Consider the following 17723-nt stretch of genomic DNA (forward strand, 5'->3'; position numbering starts at 1 on the left):
CAGAAACCAGGAGGCACCCTACCTTTTAGATCCTGCAAAGCCCGCCTCCCACAGCCCCTGATGGTTCACTCTGCTCCTGAGGGCAAGCCTGTGCGGCCCTGAGCAGCAGCTGTGTCCTCCTCTGGGGCTGTGAGTCTATGTGACTAATAAAAGCTGCGGCCAGTCTCATCTGCCCGTGTCCAGTGTCATGTGTTAGCCACCCCCATAACCCTAGGGTAGGAATTCCTCCCTCAGCAACAGGGTGAGTAAGAGGTGATTAAAACACCCTTTCTGCCCAATCCCCAGTCTCTGCTCTTTTCCATATGCTTCAATCTCTTGAAGGCCTTTGGCAAGGTCACCAACTGCTCTGTGATGGTAATAACGTCCAGCCTTGTGCTACGCACTGTCCAAATACTTTTCCATTCATTTTCCTAACATCCCTATGAGGTAGATACCCTTATTACCCCTAATGTACAGATGAGGAAAGTAATGTCTAACAGGTTATGCCCAAGACCATATAGCTAAAAAGTCTGAGCACCGTTTAAATGCAGATCTGCTGGTTCCCTGTTCTTAATGACTACCTTAGTCCTGACAGAATTTCTGGGCTGGGTGTTAGCATTCCTCAACCCCTCTCCACAGGCAGAGATGTGCTGCTGGCTGGCCTGACAGGAGCACTTGCGTTTGAGATGCCTTATTTCTTCTGCTGGTCTCTGCTGAAAGATGGATGGAGAGGTGTATCTGGAAAGAGTGCCCTTGCAACAGCCAGGCTGGCTGGCTGCCAAGAGACTTCCCTTGATGGCCTGAACTTAATTTACCAAAAGTCTGATTGTCTGACTGTCAACCTTCCAGATACAAAACACTGTCCCATTTAAGTCTCACAGTTAATTGGACTTTGGAGGTTCGATAACACAGTCTCACTCCTAAAAGGAGTATAAATTAGAAAGTGAATTTATTAGTTAATGTATTAGTGAAATAGGTCTACTCTTTACAGTTACACGTGACAAAATTCCAGTAGCAAAGTCAAGTGTCATCAGAAGAGACTGTGTGCTACCAACATTCAGTGGGAACTGGGGGCATCTGCCTTGGCCCAGACAGGTAGAGCCTGAGTGCAGCGTACACTACCCCGGCCCCACAAAGTGCTCTGCTGTGTCCCTTCTGTCGCCTGTACTCTTCGGTGGCTCCCATCTGTCTTTTGGAAAAGCAGGACTCAGCTTTGTCTCTGAGGTAACCCTGTGCATGTATTTAGTAGCTCAGACCACGTGCTGAGTTTTTGCTCGCTCTCCAGACGCAGGCAGTGTGCGCCTGTTGCCACAGCCCCAGGGCTTCCACTCAGTGCGCTCTGAGCATTTATGGGATCAGAACAACTTTCCCGGCAAGCAGCTTCACCCACTGAAGCTCTCAGCTCACTTCAAACTCAGCCACCCTCTAACTTCTCCCCGGCTATTAGCAGATTCAGTCCTCACCCCCTTTCCCCCTGCTCCTCACCCCCTCCCCCCACCCATGCACTCTGTCACCTGTCGCTCTGCCTCTCTTCAGCCACTCTGCCACACATCACTAATGACAACTTTTTTAAAAGTATTTATCAATACCAAACAGGGGAAATGACTCTTCATCAAAAGGATAATAAAAGTTAGGGAATTTTGCAACTAAAATTCTCCTTAGAGACTATGTAATTTAAGCCTTTTACAGATGAAAAGATATAGAAATTTAGTGACCTGCCAAGTCATATACCTAGATAATGGCCAAACCCAGGCCCCAGATTTCTGGGTTTTCAAGACAGCATTGGAGCCAAAATACCAAATTCCTAAATATACAAAACAGGGGAGGGGCTAAACAGGGAGGGCTTCCCACATATCTCATAGACTGGTGGCCATTAGCACTAGGTGTGGGAGACAGCACATTTACTATTCTTTTCTTTGAATGTTAATTAAATATCAATCACTGATAGCTCTTTCATGAGAAAATAATTATCCTCAAGCCAGAAAACTGCCCAAAAGTGTCTCGAAGAATATATGATTTCAAATTCCCCAACCCATTGTTATTCATAGAACTATAAGGTAGATTTGTGACTTAACAAAAATAATAGAAAGAAAAACCACATTTTTAAAGTGAATAAGATATTTAAAAGATAACATATTTAATGAATATGTAACTGAGTCATGATGGAAAGGCTTTTTTACACATAAATCACAAATAACCAATAGATGTGATAGCATAAAAACATACACCTCCAAAAAAAAACAGTATCAACAAAACTAAAAGATAAATGATAAGCGTGTCATAAGAAGTGAAAAATGAGTGGCTAATATCAGAATAGAAAGCTCATACAAATCAATAAAGGAAACAAATTAACATTTAAATTTTTTTAAACGGATAAAGAAAACTCACAAATGAAATAAAAAAGTCCAACTGATTTAAAAAGTTCACCCTTATGAATAATTAAGGAAATGCAAATTAAAACACTGATGCTATTTTGAAGTGATCAAATTGGAAAAATTTTGCAACAATAATATTTAATTGATAAGCAGTAGTTTTAGACCACGCACTCTGATTTGGCGGACTTCAGTTTAAAGCCTAACTCAAACACTTAGTGACCTTGGGCAAGTCACCTTAATCACGGTGACCCTAACGTCTTTACTGTGTGTGTGTGTGTGTGTGAAGAAGAAATGGGATAATGCATCTGAATTGTTTTAGCCAAGTTCCTGTCAACAGTAAATGCTCAGTGTTAGCTGCTATTATTATAAAAATAATACTTGTATTAATAACACAAGGGAGGGAGCACTGAGACAGGTGCATACACAATGCCAAAGCAAGTACAAACTGGTAAAAATCCTTCAAGAAGTAATACAGTAAGTAATCTGCTCATCTAGAGCTATAAAAAGTGTCTTTGGAGGGAGACATGAGAATTTGGGGGGTTTGGAAAGGATATACTCTATACGCACTGTCTGATTGTTTTACCAGAATGTTTACATATTTAGTTGTATAATTATAGATAAATGAAAAAGAATGATAAGCCCATAACAGAAGAAAATTTTTTTAACTATTTATACCTTTAGACCCACTTCTAGGACTCCCATCTACATGGAAATAATTAATTAGAGATATAATGAATTATTTATGGATACTGAATTCAGAAGAATAGCACCACTGGTAAAAAACTGGAAACTGAGTTGTACCATATGAAGATTTTAAGTAAATATGATATACAGACATATTATGAAATATGCAGTCAGTAAAAATTAGGTTCCTCTGTAGGATACCTATAGCACAAGCAACCAAAAATAAATAAATATATAAACAAATTGGACTTTATCATCTTCAAAAACTTTTGTGTATTAAAGGATACTGTTATGAAAGAAAAAGAGAAGCCCAGAATGGGAACAAATACTCTCAACTCATTTACCTGATAGAAGTCGAGTATCCAGAATATATATATATAGCGTATCAGAATACAGTATCCAGAACTCTTACAACTCACCAGCAAAATGACAAGCCCCTTAAAATCAGGCAAAGGATTGGAATAAATCTCTCTCCAAAGAGGATATATAAAATGGCCAATAAGCACATGAAAAGATGTTCAGTATCAGTTGTTGTTAGGGAAATAGACATTGAAACTGCCAAGAGCTACTACCCCACACCCAGTAGGATGCTTAACAAAACACACACACACAGGCAGAAAGTACAAGTGTCTCGAGGATGTGGAGAAATTCGAAGCCTCACACATAGTAGTTGGTGGGAATATAAAATGTACAGCCACTGTGGAAGAACCAGGTACTATATGAGCCAGCAATTCCAATTCTAGGTCCAACACAAATGAAATGAAAACATATATCCACATGTGGAGCATTATACACAACAGCCAAAACCTAGAAACAACCCAAACATCCACCAACTGAGTAATGAACCAACAAAATGTATATCCATACAATGGAATATTCTTCAGCCATACAAAGGAATAAAACATAGAAAACATACAACAGGGGTGAAATTTAGAAACACTATGCTCTGTGAAAGCAGCCAGTCATGAAAGGCTACGTACTGGAGGGTTCATTTATATGACCTGTCCAGAACAGGCAAATCTGTAGAGATAGGCAGTGGACTAGTGGTTGCCAGGGGCTGGCAGGAGGGGGAATTGGGGAGTGAATGCTAATGGGTATGGGGTTTTCTTCTGGAGTGACAAAATGTTCTAGAATTATAAAGCGGTGATGGTTACACAGACTTTTAAGTTGTATATGTTAAAACAATGAACTGTATGGTATGCGAATTATATCTAAATAAATTTTTTAATAAGGCTCTTAAAGATTTTTAATAACATGAAGAATGCTCTCAATATACTAAAAGGAAAAAAAAAATCAGCATGCAATTGTATATATAATTCCCATTTGGTTTAAAACTGATGGGACGCCTGGGTGGTTCAGTGGGTTAAGCCTCAGCCTTAGGCTCAGGTCAGGGTCTCAGGGTCCTGGGATCGAGTCCTGCATCGGGCTCTCTGCTCAGCAGGGAGCCTGCTTCCCCCTCTCCCTCTGCCTACCTCTCTGCCTACTTGTGATCTCTATCAAATAAATAAATAAATAAAATCTTTTTTTAAAAAGAGAGAGAAAATGTATGTACATGCATGTACACATTTGCATTTAAAGACAGAAAATATATCAAAATGCTACCAGTGGGTTCCTAAGTAGTGTCATGATGGAGGATTTATTTTCTTCTTCATATATTACAGAATTTTTTTAGAATAAACATGTATTATTTTTATAACAAGGAAATTTAAAAATAGAAACCCAGGTAGGTCTGGCTGGCTTCAAAGCCAGTGTCATTTCTAACAACCTAGTCATTCATTAAACATTTAATTAGTTCCTACTATGTACCAAGCAAAATTAAGTAAGATAGAATCTCTGCCTGCAGGGAATTTACATGTGTCTACCATGGGGTTTAAACCTGAGTGCATGGACTGGGAAAGGAAAGAAGAGTCCTCGGGTTCTCCAAATTAAACGCAAGGCTGTCCAACTGCACACTACCTGGGGCAGAGGGTCCATGGCTGTCCTGAGTGGCAGTGTAGCTTAGTGGTAAAGGATGGAGCTGGAGCCAGGCTACCTGGTGTAGAGCTTGAATGTCCAATCGCAAAATGTGTGCTTGAGGGGCGCAGGTGCCTCATCTACAAAATAGGGGAAATACTGGTACTTCTCTCACTGGGTGGTTAGAAGATTAAATGAGTTAATACACCTAAAGCACTGGCAGTATGCACTGAGGACACAGTAAGTGCTCAATAAATGCATCAGCTGCTAGCCACTAGCTCACCACCGCTGCCACCACCCCACCACTATATTCTCAAGGAGGTGAAGACAGAACGGACTAAAGTCCACTAGAAAGGTGGTTTTCCACATCTCAAAACTGACAGCATCTGATTCTTGATAAGCCTATAATAACCATTATATTAAACTCATTTCTTTTTCCAGATTCTCTCAATTTCTAATGAAACTCTTCTTTGGAGACATTCTATAAAACCCAGTGAGACAAAACATCAAAACGGTCAGCGTAACAAACTGCTTGTGGCCTCTTATCTTCGAACTCCTAGAAACAAGTGATTTTTCAAGGCTATTCTAATGGAAGGAGGCTTTGAGAGGCTTATCTGTCTTTTGCCTGCTTTTCCGGGCACACAGCTCCTGATTCAGCTGCTCACCCACGATGCCTCTTCACAGGCCAAACTGCAAAATCTCTGGAGCAACACTGTCGTCCAGCGAGGGACTGGGGGCCGTGACTGTCTTCCACCTACTGCGACTCCTCCATCCCGCAGTCAAGATTCTCAACAAGCAATCATCACTCCAATGCTTTTATATCCAACCTTTTAGGTGCTTTAAAAAAAAAAAAAAAAAGCTCTTGGCTTTGTCACTGGTACTTACAAGCACCTTGCAGTGATCTGAAGATGGGGGTAAGTTCTGAGGTTTCACCAACTCGATTATGAAAACAGGCTTTTGCTCAGCTGGGAATAATCGATCCAGACACGGAACACCATACCAAAGGTCAAATTCAAAAATACCCATTTAATGCAGAAATTAGGGAGCTCAGGCAACTACATAATACCAAACCAGCGCTGGTGACTGGAGAGACTGGTGCCCAGCTCTAAGGGTCAGAGGCTCTAGAGCCCACCCGCGTGCCCAGGGGGTGAATCACGGCTCTGTTCTTCTCAACAGCTGTGTGACTTTAGGCAAGAGACCTAATTCTCTAGGCCTCACTTTCCTTGTAGGTAAAATGGGGATATTAGCACTTTTTGGTGGGGTGGCTTATAAGCACTAATAAGCCTGCGTATATATGAGTCCATATACTTAAAGGACATCTCCGGTAACACTGTAAACATTCATTAAATGTCAAAGGAAACATAAAAATCCACCGGCCAAACTATTTCATTTTATAGTTCTTAGGCTAGATAACTAGTTCACAGATGTACTTTTTTAAAATCACTCTGCTTTATCACTTATATATGTTATGAATGTATCTTCTATATGTCAAATACTGCATTTTTTTTTTAAAGAACAGACTTTATAGACCACCACACTGCTAGTTTCAAACAGCTGGTCTGAGGTGGAAACCGACTGTAAGGAAACCTACCCTGTTTCCTTACAGTCAGTAAGGAAACGGGGTAGGTTAGGTCTCTCATAGAGGCCTAGTACTGGGCTTTAATCTGAAAGAACTGAAAGCCTTAAATTCATTGAAAATTAGCAGGAGATAACAGGAACTTCTGAAATCACCTGGTCCAATTCCCACATTGTGTAGATGAGGAAATAGGAGATGCTGACGAGTGTCTTAAGATCTTCCAGGTCAGACATGAGACCCTTCCTGTTACCTATGTTTTTGGTACCTATTTCAAGTGGACAGCAATGAAAAACACATTTTGGAAAGGGAAAAAGACACAGTTCGGAAGGGTTAAGGTAGGGATCTAACAATAGGAGCTAACATTTGCAAACATTTATTATAACCCAGGCCTTATGCCAAGCACTTTGCATGGTAGCCTTACATAATTTTTGCAAAACCTGTGAGGTAGTTACTATTATTAATTCCACTTTCAAACGAGAAAGTAGAGTCCTATCAAAAGTAAATGGCTTGCCCCAAATCACAAAGCTGGTGAGCACTAGGCTCGGTAAATGAGCCCACGCTGTCTGACTCCAGAGCCGGAATCTTCCCCGCTGCATACTGTCCAAGCATGGGAACTGAAAAAGCAGTGAAGCTCTCGATCTCTCATTCTTTCTCCTACTTTTTTGGTCACGTCTCTGTTCAGAGGCAATGCAGAGATACATAGTAAAGAAAGTGGGGGGGGGGGGTTGTTGTTGCTGCTGTTTGTTTGTTTCTAATTCCAGTATAGTAACATACAACATTATGTCAGTTTCAGGTGTACAATACAGAGATTCAACAATTCTGAACATTACCCAGTGCTCATCATTGAGAGTGTACATAAATAAGGTGTTTTTCAAGTAAGAAGAGATGCCATTAATTTAGAGGTTACTTATTCTGTGGTATATAAGGTGCCACCCACACTTGTCAAGGCCACGAGGCACATGATGGTGCTGCTGGGGAAGGTAGAGCCCATGCAGCATTAGCAGGGTTAGGGCTCTAAGACCCCATTTCCTTAGTCAGGGGACAGTGTGTCCCTGTCCAACCAGCAAATCTTTACTGAGCCCCACCAAATACCCTTAACTAAAGCTGTCCTTATAGAGAGAAGAAATTCAGCATAACCCTGCTCTCAGAGAACAGATCACCTTCAGCTTGGACTCCTACTCTTCTTACACTTCAGCAGCTGACTATCAGCAGCACTGGAGACTGCGGAGCTCCCAATGCCCAATTACTGCCTTGTGATACCATGCAGCTCACCCAACCTTCGCTAGACCTCTGTGCACACTGGGCAGATGAGCTCCATCCTCCTCTCCTTCAAGTTCTGAAAGCTTTTTGTCTTTGAAGAAGGAGGAATAATTTTCATCTCCAGCTTTCTCTTGTCTATCACGAGGGAGTTAGCTTGAGGCTAACAAGGGGTTAACTTGGGGAGCTAACAACAACAACAACAACAAAATGCAAAAAGAGGATAATTTCTCTATTGCTTCTAACTTTGGGAAAGAACCTATGGGATTCCATAGCATTTGCTCAAAAATGTTCAAAGGAAGACATGGAAAATTTCATCCTCAACACTTCACTGCCTAAGAAAAAAAAATCCCAGAACTCCAGGGGCCAATTATTCTGCTGTCTCGGACTTTGACCTTAGAAAGGTTCGAACCTGCCTGGAACTGAGGGCCGCTGACAGCAGAGCACCAGCTATATGAGCAGCCAGTATCTAGGGGGGTCAGATCTAATGACTGCCGGCCGTCAGAGCATCATTCACAAGTTACAGTACTACACTAAACCTATGGGCTAAATGAGTAAGAGCAGCAAATTTCACTGTTATTTAAATTCGTAAGTTCCTACTATGTTCCCAATATCATGCTGAGAGCCGGGTCTCAAAACACTGGCAGGCCTTTACAAGTCAACTAATACTGGACTCCACTGATAAAACTAGGCCAAGAGCAGGCAAGTGAGAGCAGAACATAAGGGAAGAAAGAGGGAGGGGTGATGGGAGGGCTTAGTGTTTGCAAAGAGAAGCGAGGTTGGAATCTTTGTGATACGAATTAGAAAGGAAGACTAAAGTGATACTGTGAGCTGGAGTTTAGAATGGAGTGGTATGACTGTCTCCCTTGTTTCCGTTTTTCCCTCACCAGTTGGGAGTTTAAAATTTGAAAAATAACCTTAATAAAGAGCTAAAAAGAGTTGGGTTCCAAACCTGACTTTAACTTTGTAACCCTGAGCTACTTAATTTTTTAAAACCTGCTTCCTCTACTGTAAAAGGGAGGTAACATGTATATGGGAGTTCAATGCTAGTCACACTTTTGTGTGTTTGAAACGTCCATATTTTCATGGAGATATTAATATCTATTGCTTAGTGGCTGTAAAGATTACCAGAAATAATTATGGAAAATACCTAGCCAGAGCCTGGCACTTTGTGGTATTCAATAAATGGTCACTATCATTATCAACATGCTATTTTTTAAAGTTCTGGGATGAGGTCAAGGAGAACAACCAGTGAATTAACAGCTGCAGACTGTACACTTAGGAGTATCTGGATGTCTGTACAAGGACAATCTTTGCATATATGGGTCTTATAGCCTCGCTCTTTTATCTACTTTCATCTTTCCCTTCCTGCTTTATTCATCCATTCAACAAATATGCACAGACTGCCTACTGTATGTAGGACACAGAGCTATGTACTGAGAAGGGAGGAGGGCAGACAAGAGAAGGGGTTTTGAGGGGACAATATAACAGGATGGGCTGGGGGTACATCTATGAACCATCTGAAATGACACACAAAAAGTTTTGAGTACATGGGTGTGTAACACCCCTCAAGAAGTTCTGGAGGGGGACGCCTGGGTGGCTCAGTTGGTTAAGCAGCTGCCTTTGGCTCAGGTCATGATCCCAGCGTCCTGGGATCGAGTCCCACATCGGACTCCTTGCTCCGCAGGGAGCCTGCTTCTCCCTCTGACTCTGCCTTCCACTCTGTCTGCCTGTGCTCGCTCTCGCTCGCTCTCTCTCTCTCTGATAAATAAATAAATAAATAAATAAATAAATAAATAAATAAAAGAAGTTCTGGAGGGATTCCAAAAGGGATTATTTTAAAAAAAAAAGTTAAGACTGAAAATGTAACAAACTTAACAAGAAGCATACAAAATTTATAGGAAAAAACATAAAACACTCTTGAAAGGTCACAAAAGTAGCCCAGAGCAAATGGAAAGATGGGCCAAGATCTTGGATAAGAAGACTCAACATCATAAAGATGTCAGTTCTAAGCTAAATAATAAATTTAACATAATCTCAATAGAAATACCATCCATTTGTTGCTGTCTAAAACTAAACAAATTGGTTATAAAGTTTATATGGCAGAATAAACAAGCAAAAGCAGCCAGAAAAGCACTAGGAAAGAGCAATATGGAAAAACTGGCCCTTCCAGATGTTAAAAAAAATTATAAAGCCTCTAAAATTAAGACGGTTAAGATAATAGCATATGAATCGACAATCAAACCAATGGAACAGAATAGAAAATCCACTAAGAAACCCAAATGTATACAACAGTTTAGTATCCAATTAAAACAGCACCTCAAATCGATAGGCAAAAAATAAGAACTTTTCTTTCTTTCTTCCTTTCTTTTCAGAGAGAGAGAACAGGGCGGGTGGGAGGGAGGGGGAGAAAGAGAGTCTTACATGGGCTTCAAACCTAGGTGGAGCCCAACCTCATGATCCCAAGGCCATGACCTGAATTGCAATCAGGAGCCAGTGCTTAACTGTCTGAGCCATGGAAGTACCCTGATAAGAATTTTTCATAAGAGATGCTGGAATACCTGGCTGGCTATTGTGGAAAAGATAAAATTGGATCCTTCCTCAAACCAAATGTCAAGATAAATTCCAAAAGGATAAGAACCTTAGATGTTTAAAACATAAAGAGTGAAACCATAGATATACTGAGAGAAAACACTAATGAATTCCCCATAAATTAAGAGCAGGGGAAATTCCTAACTGTGACTCAAAATCTAAAGCAATACACTGTACAAGCCATAAATATAATATGTAAAGATGAAAAACTTTTGTACAGCAATAAAACAACATATGCAAATTTAGGGACATGACAAATTGGAAAAAACGTTTTTGCAACTTATATCACAGACATTGGGCAGATAGCTCATATCTCATTAAAGGAGAAAACAAATTTAAACTATACTGAAATTATTTCTTACCTAACAAATGGGCAAAACCCCCAAAATTTTGACATAAGACTCAAGAGAGACAGAGGAGGGGGATCAGGTATGAAATAATCTTCTATGAATGCAACTTGTTACATAGTTTTGATTTTGGAAACACATAAATGGCTTACATAGTTAAAAAAACAAAATGAGATTTTTAAAAGCAAATCTTAAAGTTTAAAACAAATGAGCCTGTTGATAAAGCTTATCAAGTTGGTGGCATGAGAACCAGAGAAAATACTTGGGAAATACTGACCTCCGGACAGTATTTGACTACATATTTGAAGGGGCACATGGTCCCGGGACAAAGGAATGACATAGAAAGCCCAAACAACATTCAGTGATCTAATGGTCAGTGCAGAGAGTGGCACTGCTACCGGCCTGGTAAGTAACATGGCCAGGAAACTCCAAAGCCCCAGAGTGCAGCCTACTTGTCCTGGGAAGGATGAAGTTCTGGGCCCACTGAGCATGACGAACTGGTGCTCAAGTAGAAGGGTGAGGGAGGAGGGAGGGAAAAGAGTGAAGATGAGACTTAAGACAGAGTCTGAGGGCAGCAAAGGCCAAGCCAAGGAACTGCATTATCCTGAGGGCAGGCAAGCCATTTGAGAGTCTGAAGCAAGGGGGAAACAATCACATGTGATCTGTGCTTTATAAAGATCACTGGCAACAGTGTACAAAATAGATTAGAAAGGAACAAAGGAAGAAGCCAGCTGGTCAGCTCTGAGGCTATTGTAGTAATTCAGGACGAGAGATTATAGTAGCTTTAACCAAAAGAGAAAAGGGACATCATTAGGCTTGTAGCCTAAATAAATGTGCGCTATTTGTGGGTAGGGAGTGGAAGGAGGGTGGGGAGTTGACAGAAGGGGAAGAACATGGGGGGACTTTCTGCCTTTTGCAACTCTCTGGTGCCATCCACTGAGACTAGGAATCAAAGATAAGTACCGGATGGAAGCAAAATGGCAAGTTCACTGCTGCCAGAGCCCCTGACACCATCCTTCAGTGCGAGTGGGGACAAGGAGTCAAGGACAAAAATCCACCAGTCAGACTGCAGTCTTTGAAAGCTGAGAAACAGATGAAAGTAGCAGGTTAGATGACCTCTTGCAATATTTTCTCACAATCAGAAACAGAACCACATACCGTTCACTTTGTTTTTATATTTTAATAAATTTCAAGTAACCAATATTGAGATCCTCAAAAGCGAGGGATCCTTTGTTTCTAATCGTCCTCATCCTTCTTGGGCCCTTTCCTTCTTAAAAATTTACTTCATCAAACATTGAGAGCCCCGAAATTAGACTCTGCTAAAAGCAGAAGTCACTCATGCCAATGTATCCAGGGGTCAGATAGATGTAAAAATCTCTCTCTGTAAATGTAAGCACTCATTGATAAACACCGTATGGGCCAAACCAACCGCGGCCCACAGCAGTTTTCTACTGAGGTGCAAACATTCCAAGATAAAGACCTGAAAATAGTTCTTTTCTTTCCATTTGAGTACTAATAAACCAGAAACTGTATCTTCGAGTTGACTTTTTTTTTTTTTTTTAGGTAAGTGAGGTAAGTTTGGTTTCAGAAAGAGCCGATTCCCTTCGCAGACAACACAGGGATGCCAGGACAAAGGAGGGAGAGCATCTCCCCTCCATCACTCCTCTGTCTCTGCCTCCCTCAACCCATCCCTCTCCTCCTCTCTCCCTCCTAACCCTACTCTCCTACAGTCCTGAGGAACCAAGTCCATCTGCAAGAAGCTGATGCCTAGAGCCCACATCTTAGGCTGTTAACCACTCTTCCTTTGACCTGTCAGAAGAGACTAATACGGCAACTGCTACCAAGGTTGCCAAGGCAACACATCACCAGTGTGGCAGTCTTCTGTAAAATCATGACAATGACCTCTGAGGCATTTCCAAAGTACCTCGTTGGGTAAATAACCTCTACCAGACATGCTCACTTGGCCACTTTTGACAGGAAGCAAGGCCCAAAAAGATACTTTCAAAATTATAGTCAAGACCACGCAGTGGTAAGAAGTAACTGGTTTCAGGGGGTTGCTCAACACTATTTTGGGCCAGTGGTATCACATGTGACATTTCATTGTCAGCTCTGCACCTTGAAGGTCAAGGATCCCTTTGAGACCCGATTAGAGAAATGGGCTAACTCCCCAGAAAAAATGACACCCAGAAAAATTTAAAGGATTTGTGGGTCCCCTGAAACTCAACCACTTAGCCCAGATTAACAAGCCAGGATCAGCTATAATGTATTTACTTCATTTAAGGTAATGAAATACTTGGGTGTCATGAGTTGGAGGATTTGGGGTTAAACACCACCACTGGGGAAGTATAAGGAAAGCCAGCGATCTTTCCTTACCCTTCTTTCCGCTGAGGCCTGCAGAAACCTCAAAACTGCAACGGTCTCGGCAAGTGACACACCGCACCCCCTCCATGACTTGAAGACAGTGACAATCTCATCTCTGAATTTAAGTGCCCTTCATATTTAATTCTTTTCCTCTACATGGCTACAGCTTGCTTTCTTCGCATTATCGGGATGATGGCTTTAGAAGGCAGCCTATTGGAGATCCGGAAAACCATAAATTCCAATTCAATTTCCTTGTGAAAATCAAAGAACTCACTCTCTTGAAGAGTTGAAAGCGGCTGAGGGGTCACTGCCTTCCTCCGGGTGCTGGTACACACAGTACTCCAGAAGGGTATCATAAACACCCAGTATAAGGCAACAGGGCATACCAATTTGTTTTTCAATCTATTTTATTTCAGTTCAAAGCTTCTTTGCAGACACAAAGCTCAAGAAAACAAGCCACACTTTGGTTCTACTCAGTCTCCTTCAATCTCCAAAAGCAGCTGAGTGTTGCCAAAGTGTGGCTCGTTTTCCTGCAGTGCCTGTCTGCAATGATGCTTTGAACTGAAATAAAATAGATTGAAAAACCAATTCGTATGCCCTCGCTCCTCCTGCAGCTTTATATTATCCTTCAAAACTAGTGTTAGCACTTTCTCTTTACTGGAACCCACCAGACCCAAATCACAGAGTAAAAGTGGAATACTTGAAATGTGAAGGTCCCGCCCAAACCTAAAATAGCAATCTCATGCAGGGCTTATTGTTAACATCGCATTAACATGCCACTCTCCTGTCCAGTTCTTTGCTCCATTTGCTGGACCGGATTACATCACAGTTTAAAGCAAAACTTGACATTGCTGATCTTCTTATACAGTTCGCTGGATTTCTCACTGCCTCTGCAATTTGCACATTCATGAACCCAAACACCTTCTGATTTTTACCAATTCAGAAAGTCTGCTTCTTGTTTTAAAGCATCTGATGCCTTGCATCAAGTATGCAACATTATTTTGAAAACTTTCGGGGGGAACCCAAAATCATTTACGAGCAAACTTTGAAATGACCACCAACTAGAAGAAACCTATCATTTTCTTAGACTGCCTTAAGAAAATGCACATGTCTTCAAAGGAGGAACACACTAATGAAAAGTGCTCTGAACTGACTGTTGTATAATTTGGTTAAAAAAAAAAAAATTAAAAGCCATTTGGAAGAGTTCCTCTCTCAACAGAAACATTAAGAAAAAACAAGATCTGTTCTGTCCCCCTACCCCATCAAAGATAGAAACATACATATACACCCACAGTTCTGCTGGTAACATAATCCTGGATTTTTGTTATTATTTAGCACTTCAAATAAATTTCCATTGGGGGCCAAATTGTGGTTTGTTTTCTCTAACTGGAATTGAGCAACATGTGTAACAACAACAAAAAGAAAACACCCAACCTGTTATTACATTTTCTCTTATTTAATCCACACAACAACCCTTTGAGGAGGTACCATCATCTGCCTTTCAGCATTAATCTGGCCCATGGGCAGGCCACCCAGCTAAAGCTGGCTTCAGGGCCAGAGACTCAGAGCATGGGACTGAATCACAGAACCACTACTCACTTCTTCCAATCCTCCAACACCCCAAATTCTTGCCACCTCACCATCTCTGATCCTATTAAAAAGTTCTTCCTTCCCAGTTGTCTCCCCTCTCCCTTCCTGCTGGACTGGATCCTTGTCGCTCAGAGAGATACAGATTCAGCTTAAACTACCTTTCTCTAGCGGCTTGCTGGGCCATCCTGGTAAGAGGGGTTTCCCAGGTTATCCCAGGTTAGCCTTGTTTGACTACCTTCATCACAGATGCCACTATTTGTCTTAGATATGAGGTGTTAAGTCCATCTCGCTCATGGTAATCACAAGGTCTAGCACAGTGGTATCTGGTACATAGCAGAAACTCAAATATTTGCTCAACCAATGGCCTGAATGTGTTTATTTAATACTTAGGGGACTACAGGCTGTGGGCACTGGCTAGCAGCTGATACAAAACAGGGAAGGGGTGGTCCTGCCCTTGAGAGCATCTCAAGACAGTAGAAAAGATAATAAACACATGGGATAATACCAGGTGCTGTGACCAGCTAAGGTTCAGATCTTAGCTCCCTTGAATAAACCCTAAACATCTCTCCTGAGTCTCAGTGTCCTCATCTTTAAAATGGAAATATTAATACTACCTTTGACATAGTATCGGTGAGAAGACTGAATGATAATCCAAGTAAATAAAGCACATAGTACACTAGCATGCAGAAAACATCTAATAAATATTAACTACTAATTTTACTATGATGCTGACAGCTGTGGTTTAAATTACCTTTGTTTACCTATAGACCATCTCTCCAAGACCCTACTGAACTTAAATTCTGTGAAAGGCTAAAGAGCACGTTGATCTTGTTCACCACTGTATTTCCAGGGATTTGAATCCTTTCTAGTACATAGCAGGTGCTCAATAAATACTGAATGATTCATGAAAGTATGCATGCAGGCGTGGGGTGTTCTGAAATCATTTGTTAGTTAAACTAGTGATGAATAGCTAGGTTTGGGAACTACTGCCAGAGAAGAAAGGCATCTAAATTAGAAAGCAGGGTATGGCAGAAGTTTGACGATTTAGCTAAGTAAAGAAAAACTTCATTTTGAGGTTGTAATTTTATCTTCACAAGCCAAACACAGACTCGAATCCAATTTCAAGCCAGAATCAAGGAGCCCCAGGTTGAGACTTGAAAGAAGTTGAAGCCGTGGGAGGTGGGTTACCAAGCACAGGGCTCGCTGGAGTGAGCTCCATCTGCCAGACCTATACTGCACCCTAAGGAAGCTTAACCTCAGAATCTGTCTTAGGTGGAAACATGGACACTTACTTATGAAGTGTTGTTAACAAACAAACAAACAAAAAAAACCCTCTGGACATGAAAACAAATAAAACACCTGACTTACTGTAGGCGTATTTTTGTTATCAAAAATAGGGGAAACAATCCCCATGTTGAATAGCAACCAGATCAGTTAAGGCTAGAGCTTTAGGTGTACGGGGTAGTTTTAACTGGAGTTTCCCACTTCGTGAGAAGTGATCAGAAGAACCGCTGGACAACACTGACCAGTCTGCTTGTCTCTAGGGCTGGGGCTGGCACACTTCTGCGAAGGGCAAGGCCTAAGCATTTTCGGCTTTGTGGGCTATGCCAGAATCTGTCGCCACGACTCAGCTCAGCCCTTGCAGCAAGAAAGGAGCCACAGATGATACAGAACAATGAACACGGCTGTGCTCCAATAAAACTTCACTTGTGGACCCTGGTATTTGATTTCATATACGGTTCACGAATTACCCGAAAGTCTTCTCCCCGTCCCCCCCATCCCCGCCATTTAAAAATGCAAAAACCACTTTATGTTCCCGACAGACAAAAACGGGGTGGGGTAGGGACTGGCCCAAGGCCGGGGTTTCCCGACGCCTGGTGCACCTGGCAGAAGAGAGTGGGGGAGACTCGAGAAGTAGCGGCAAGGAGGCCTCGAATCGCGCCAAGTGGCAGACGGAAAGGGGCGAGGGCAGGCCCCAAGCTGGGGCCAAGCCGAGTGCGCCCCGACGGGGCCCCGCGGCCTCTCCCCACCGCAGACTTACAGCCGAGCCTGCGCTCGGGGTGGGAGCCACCCCCGGGGGTCCGCGTCCCGAGCGAGAGGAGGTGTTTGGGACTTGGCAAAGAGCCCCGCGGAGTTCGCACGCCGAAGGGTCTCAGCGCGCCCCTAATCTGGGGCGCCTCTCGGGCCTCAGCAGCTAAAGGGGTCTCCACGCTGAGTCCCAGCCCCGTTTCTATGGTTACCTGTTCAGCACCGATTCAAACTGCCGTTCTTTATTGACAGCGCCATAGAGGACATGAACACTCCTGCCCGAAGGGAACAATAAAGCTTTCTTCATTCAACAGCGCCAGAGACGCCAGAAGGCGGCCATTTTGAGGCCGGCGCGTAAGGAGTACGAGCGGTGAGGGGGCCGCCCGGCCTGCCCCGCGCGCCACAGTCACGTGCCAGGGGCGGGCCTCAAGGGGCGGGGCCTGCGTCGCGCCGCGACCTCCACCAATGCTGGGACGCTGGGGCTGCCGGGTTGCAGGCTCGTTCCCTGACCCATGACCCTTAGCCACTCTCTCCCCTCCCCACTCTCTCTTTTGAAAGTTTGAGTGGGGCTCCGCGGACTCTTGCTGGGGCACTGCTAGGCTTAGGATCTTATTTCAAGAATGGCACAGAAGTAGACACGTTAGATTTCTCTACATCTTTCCAAAACATGTTCACGTGCAAGGCGGAGACGTGACCTGAGCCGAGTCCCCAGACGCATCCTCATTGGTGGGCAGGCTTGGCGCTGCTCGGCGGTGATAGGCTAACAGGCTCATGTCAGCCAATCGTGGTGTCTTGAAGACATCTTGATCCCGCCTGTCCCTCGTCCCCTCCGGAATGTAGAGGGTGTGGGGGGGTGGGGCGGTGATCATAGCTTTTTTGCTCAGTTTCTCTTTAACACGCTTTGTTGCACAGTGAGCTGTCCTCGTTGGAGATGCTCTTGCCACCCTCATACAGCCAACAGATTAAGTCAGATCCAGACAG

General features: G+C 42.8%; 1 protein-coding gene across 5 annotated transcripts in view; it reads right to left on the minus strand.

The window, feature by feature from the left end:
- Positions 1-17143, minus strand: part of ZBTB40 (zinc finger and BTB domain containing 40) — a 73890-nt gene extending 56747 nt beyond the window's left edge. For 2 of the 5 annotated variants that reach the window (XM_032360887.1, XM_032360889.1), the window contains exon 1: positions 16955-17143. The gene's annotated coding sequence lies outside the window, so the exon portion shown is untranslated. The other 3 variants (XM_032360888.1, XM_032360885.1, XM_032360886.1) reach the window with 2 other exon arrangements.
- Between the last annotated feature and the right edge of the window lie 580 nt (positions 17144-17723).

This window comes from Mustela erminea, chromosome 10 (genome assembly GCF_009829155.1).
Source record: "Mustela erminea isolate mMusErm1 chromosome 10, mMusErm1.Pri, whole genome shotgun sequence".
Classification (NCBI taxonomy): domain Eukaryota; kingdom Metazoa; phylum Chordata; class Mammalia; order Carnivora; family Mustelidae; genus Mustela; species Mustela erminea.